We start from the raw sequence: 5,908 nt of genomic DNA on the forward strand, positions 1-5,908 counted from the left end.
CTATGGCGTTATTTTTGTGCCACTATTCTGAGCGCACGTTAAAAAAAAGATTGAGCGCATGTAAAAAGAATTTGCAGGTGTAAGTGTTGCATTTTGAGGAGAAATTTATTTTGAGCGAAGAAAAGCTAAATTTGAGTGAACAAAATTCATTGCTGCGTGCAAAAAATGTATTTCAGTGTTTGCTATTATCCATACACACACACACAATAGCAGCCCCTCTCGCTCAGTTTTTGCATTTGCGCTTGCTCGCAATGTGTTGCTTGCGCTCTCAACATTTCTGCCTGTCCGCGCTCAACTCTTTCTGTACACCGTTATATTTGTGCCACAAAACCAGCCAATCACAGACTTGGATGCAAAAAAACTCTGGCTGTTTTGGTCTCCAATCAGCTCGAAATGACGAAATGCAATATCCCAGAATCCATTTCGTCCAAAACTCAAACGAGGCAGTGGCGGAGGAACACAGAGTGGCGGAGTTTGAAATATTACTCTTTCTGGGTCACAAAATAAACTTTTAAGATATTTTCATGCGAGAATGGTGCTGTGTAAACTTCAAATATCTGCTCGATTTATCAAGACATCACATGTTTGCATAAGTGCTCTAACGTTTTCAGAGATGCCTGTTACCCACCAGCTGACCGGGTGGTCACTCGGGTTAAACATAATATATAAGGCTGAACTGACAAAAAATCAGCCGACTACACCACCAGGTATTACAGGAAAAGCCATAAAGCCTTTGAACTAAAACAAACGCTGTTGTGACAGTGATGTACACTGTCTTGTTGGTATATATGTATGATTTGTATCACCTTCATGTTTCCAAACCGATACCATGAGCAGCAGCTTTTACAGCTGTGGCTCCAGCAAACATCAGCTGATACTAGAAAGTAATATTAAATACATTCTAACAACAGCTGATCAAGCTTGAACGTGCTGCTGTTGTTTAGCGCAACATCCGCTGGTTTCCTCTGTCTGGCACAAAGTGGGTGATAAACAAACAAGAGAGACGATCATTGATCAGTTTCATGATTGAAGTAGCAACAGGAGAGGGAGGGAGAGAGAATGAGAGAAGAAGAGGCAGCTGTGCAGCGTAAAGACAGAATGACTCCAGCTTTGTGTCTTTTTCATTGTAGCTGAAGTACGGGACTAATCGCATTCCTTTTCCTCTCAATACGGATGTATTGTAATTGGTCCAGCCCAGAGTTGATCATGACCAATTGGCTAATCCACCACCTTTCATTGTTTATACCGTTACAAAAACAAACAAACACAAAAATGAAAAATCATCATCGGCCCACCGGGCAAATGCCCGGTATGCCCAATGGCCAGTCCAGCTATGCGGTCAGCTGGTGGGTAACAGGCATCTCTGAAAACGTTAGAGCACTTATGGAAATATGTGATGTCTTGATAAATCGAGCAGATATTTGAAGTTTACACAGCACCATTCTCGCATGAAAATATCTTAAAAGTTTATTTTGTGACCCAGAAAGAGTAATATTTCAAACTCCGCCACTCTGTGTTCCTCCGCCACTGCCTCGTTTGAGTTTTGGACGAAATGGATTCTGGGATATTGCATTTCGTCATTTCGAGCTGATTGGAGACCAAAACAGCCAGAGTTTTTTTGCATCCAAGTCTGTGATTGGCTGGTTTTGTGGCACAAATATAACGGTGTACAGAAAGAGTTGAGCGCGGACAGGCAGAAATGTTGAGAGCGCAAGCAACACATTGCGAGCAAGCGCAAATGTAAAAACTGAGCGAGAGGGGCTGCTAGTGTGTGTGTGTGTGTGTGTGTGTGTGTGGATAATAGCAAACACTGAAATACATTTTTTGCACGCAGCAATGAATTTTGTTCACTCAAATTTAGCTTTTCTTCGCTCAAAATAAATTTCTCCTCAAAATGCAACACTTACACCTGCAAATTCTTTTTACGTGCGCTCAATTCTTTTTTTTACGTGCGCTCAGAATAGTGGCACAAAAATAACGCCATAGTTTACCAAGTTATCAAAAGTTATGAAAGACGAACTGTGAGAACACCCCTCTCAGGAGGTTGACAGCTTTGTTGAAGCATGTGGATTTAATTGTTGTCGTTTTGTTTTTAACTTTTACTTTCTTTTTACAAGTGACTAAAAATGGGTCATTCTATCACAAATCAACTTCTGTATGACTGTCTTCGAGTTGCATAAAATTTTTATCATACCAAGTTTGAACATATATGATTGTTTGGAAACTGTCAAAATACTTCTCAAGGATATATCTATCTATCGATCGATAGATATTTTTTGATACCAATTTTTTTTTTAAAAAGAAAAAAATATGTCATTACTCTTTTGCAATATACTGTCTGAATGGTATAAACTGAAAATAACTCTGTTTTGCAGTAGGACATTGACTCTATTTACAGCATGATTTGATTGCATTATGGACTCACTGCTTTTTATATGTGCAAGTTGTTAAGCCATAGTAAAACCACTGAATGAAGTGTTGCGTCGTCACACGAATGTTTAAATATTGTACTTGATTCTACTCTGCTAATCTCTTTAACACTGATGGAACTGCAGCTACAACAACACGGAACACACTCTAAAAATACATGTTTAAAACCTCTTGAGCCCCAGTGCCTCCGGTACCAGGGGCAAAAGGGGGGAAGATCCCATTTAATCAGTTGTAACACGAGTTCAGTAATATAAATACCGGCATTTGTGGGATCCACAGAAACTTCTGAATCTCAACTAAAATCTCATATAAACCATTTCTACAACCACCAAAGGCAGTGAAAACAACAAATAGTTAACAGAGCAGTAACGTCATTTTGTGAAATGTCGGTAAACATACACAACAGAGCCTTGTTAGCACGGAGCCCCGGCTAACCAAAAAAACAATAAATGGTTTAAAAACAGATCTCACAGATTCCAAAACTGCAAGTTTCGTCACAATCTGACCAAAAGTCACTGAACCAGCCGCAAAAGAAGACCACAATATTTTTACGATCGATATACAATAATGTAAAAATCAGACATGCCGTGCTTGTTGTTTCCATCATGTAAACATGTATTGGGGACTACAGAACATTTCCTTCCTAACTCGATCTCCCCCAATGCCTCAGAGCCATTTTCTGCTAAAAATCACCTCTTTCTGCCAGTTACAAACATTTGAAAAACAGGATTAACCTAAGTGACCTGTTCCTGGACCGTTTCTTTAAGTCTCTGGCAGTATTGCTGAATCTGCTGAAGCAAGATCAGACATGGATGGGGGCGAGTGTCATAAATTTAGAGTCGCATGTATTTTTCTGATTGGTGCAATTGAGAGAATTTAAAGGCAAAAGGGACATTTCTAGAATTTAATTATGTAAGAAAAAAAAAGTATCTGAGTGTGTGAGTAATTCTTCAAAAAAAACTATTTAAAAAAATTAGGCATATAAATAAAGTTAAATCATTTCTGCTGTTCAATGCCTAAGAAATTTCAACTCAGTGGTCCAAAATGTGCCAAATTGGAAAACTCCTGGCTATCTATTCATTAAAAGTGTAAATTAGACGAGGAAAAAATATACTTCTTTTCTCTATGTTCCAGCCTCAGTAACTTTGACACAGTAACATCTGCTGTAATATTTATACCTCTGATGAAATCTCACAAGTGTTCGCTTTATTTTTATACTAAGATTGTTTATATAGTGTTTATAATTGCAGAGAAATACTCCATTCATTTTGGGTGTGTCATTTTCGAGCAGGAAGCTCAGAAAGCTCTTTGGTGCTTAACAGGTTTTAATCAAGTAGATAGGATTCACTTTGATTTAAAGTTATTGAATTTATTTTCACAGCTCCTTTATTATGCCATGGAACAGTTACCTTTAGAGTATAAATGAATCCAGTTTAATTAAATACATATTCATTTCAACCATTTTCATTGTCATTTAAAACATTTAATAAATTATTTAAAATTTTAATTAATTACCGACACATTTAATTATTTAATGATGTATTTATTTAATTCATTTTGGCATTCCCGGCCCTGTAGCTGTGTTCATGAATTAATTTTATCTGTCAGCCTCACCTGTCAAAGTCTGGGGGTGTGGTTAACATTGCCACTGCAGCTTGTCTAACATCTGATTGGTTACCGATAATCGATTGCTATGAACTGGTGGTAGTGTGGACCTGTGGCAGCCAGGTATCCCAGAATGCATTTCAAATCACAAGTTTTTTTAAATACCCCGTTTTTCTTTCACAAAGAATACTTTTAATATTGTTTTAGCTGAGAATGTAGTGACGCAATCTTCACATATCTGCTCAGGTTGCCAACATAGAAAATGCTTGCAAAAGTGCTCCAATGTTTTCGGCATGTCGCTAGCTTCGCCAACAGTCAGCTGACAGAGTGTACCAAGCTCACAGTTACAGTGTTCCAGGTTAACTGTTTGTTTTTTACATTAACTGGTTAGGTTTGTTTACATGTTCCGCTCTCCGTGTTCCAGATGTTATATCCGCAAATTTTCATTTTCAATGAATGGTCATCTCTTTCTGCCAGTGTGTCATCATGCATACAGTGTGTCATCATGCATCAAGATTAAATACCCATCCATCCATCTTCTTCCGCTTAACCGGGGTAGGGTTGTGGGCAGTGTTCCCTCTAATTTTTCATGTGTCTGAGCGAACACACAAAACACCGCCGTCACTCCTAAAACTTCCCCCTTCCTAAAGAACTAAATGCCATGTTGCCATATCATTTTTTTGATTGGTCGACATGGTACATTTTTCGACCAATAGGAAAGGGTCGGGGTTGGGGTTTTTTTGGTGTTGTTTTTGCTCACAGGCTCAGAGTGCTTTCGAGCGTTTTCCTTATAAAACACTGTTTTTACCGTTTCTTCCCGCAGTAAATGTAAACAACAATAGTATTCAGGAAGAAAACCAAACATTGCATTTTTTTTTTAATTTTTTTATCATAACTCTGGTTTTACGTGGCCTATCAACACAATTTAAAAACTGGTATAAAGTCCACATTTTTTCCGTCAATTGTTCCGTCTGTCCTGCTCACATCTCCAATGGTTGTACACGTTGTCATTAACATGGCTTCACTCCACATCAGCCACGCCGCTTTGCTAGCTAAAACACCGGTGTCGGCACATAAGGACGCTGTCATAGCCTGTCAACGACGTAGATTAGCTGTGTATATACGAATGTGAATCGCATCATTGGCTGGACTATGGGATAAGGTGGCATCATTCTAATCCCTTACGGAAGCAGCCAGTCACTTACTGACTAACACTGCAAAACAGAATTGTTAAAGTATTATTTTTATTTCAATTCAGGTTAGATTTTTTTTTTTTTTTTTTGTGCACAACGCAGATTTTCTGTGTGCAGAGACCGTGCCAGCAGTGCGCAATTGCGCACGCGTGCAGCATAGAGGGAACATTGGTTGTGGGGCAGCAGCCTCAGCAGGGAAGCCCAGACGGCTCTCTCCCCAGCCACCTCCTCCAGCTTGTCCGGGGGGAACAACACCTGTCATGATTCACTGAGGACTCACACGCAGGACTCTCCAACTTGAGAAGAACACAGTGGGATGTATAACACATTTCACCAGGTGAATGTACAGACAGTGCGGGGAATAGTGCTATATACAAAAGATACAGGGGTGTGGGCTCCAGGGGATCCAAGGTGGGGAGGACAGGGGGAAAACACTCGCTCCTCTTCGGTCACTTACTGCTCGCTGCCAGCCACTCTCCAATCACTCACGACTAGGAATCCTCTCACGGACAACAGGGACGGGTCCAGGGAATCTGTGCACAGAACGTACACGTGAGAACAGGGGTAGGCAACCTTTCTGATGATGAGTGCCATCTAAAATTTCCTGAGAAGTCAATGTGCCATATGATTGCATTAGCAATAAATTTAATAACGCTCTATATCAGCTACACCAACACAAG

The sequence above is a fragment of the Pelmatolapia mariae genome, linkage group LG9 (genome assembly GCF_036321145.2).
Source record: "Pelmatolapia mariae isolate MD_Pm_ZW linkage group LG9, Pm_UMD_F_2, whole genome shotgun sequence".
Taxonomy (NCBI): Eukaryota; Metazoa; Chordata; class Actinopteri; order Cichliformes; family Cichlidae; genus Pelmatolapia; species Pelmatolapia mariae.